At 56.9% G+C, this 404-nt stretch overlaps 1 protein-coding gene across 1 annotated transcript in view; it reads right to left on the bottom strand.

Moving 5' to 3' along the window:
* SRPK2 (SRSF protein kinase 2) overlaps positions 1 to 404 on the bottom strand; it is a 95,605-nt gene that overhangs the window by 7,094 nt on the left and 88,107 nt on the right. The window lies entirely within an intron of this gene.

The raw sequence follows: 404 nt of genomic DNA, 5'->3' as shown, positions 1-404 counted from the left end.
TTTATTATCCCTCCGCCAGCCTCTTCCCCTCCACACTAAAAAGCCCCAGGCATTTCAAGCTCCCCCGAATGGTGGTTGCTCTGTCTCCTTACCATCACTACTACTTCACGCTGTGTTTAAATCCATTAACCTAAGGCATTCTTAAAGACAACAAAGCACACAAAGCAGAGGTTCCCGTCACACCAGAAATATCCACATGCAGAACGGGCGGCTCCCGGGCAAGGAGGGTGTGAATCCCTCGACTGTCTCCTGCCTCATGACCCCAACCTGTTACTGCACAGCACTGCTGCCTCAGCCCCCCAGGACCCCACGTGCCCAGCACAGCTGGCCAGCGCTGGCCCTGCCGACACGCTGTGCACTCAGGCACGTGCAGTCACCAGCCAGAGGGAAGCCGCAGTGCTGCT

Source organism: Buceros rhinoceros, unplaced genomic scaffold (assembly GCF_000710305.1).
Source record: "Buceros rhinoceros silvestris isolate BGI_N320 unplaced genomic scaffold, ASM71030v1 scaffold2313, whole genome shotgun sequence".
Taxonomy (NCBI): domain Eukaryota; kingdom Metazoa; phylum Chordata; class Aves; order Bucerotiformes; family Bucerotidae; genus Buceros; species Buceros rhinoceros.
The sequence above is the reverse complement of the archived record's forward strand: the minus strand, read 5'-3'. Positions and strand labels throughout refer to the sequence as shown.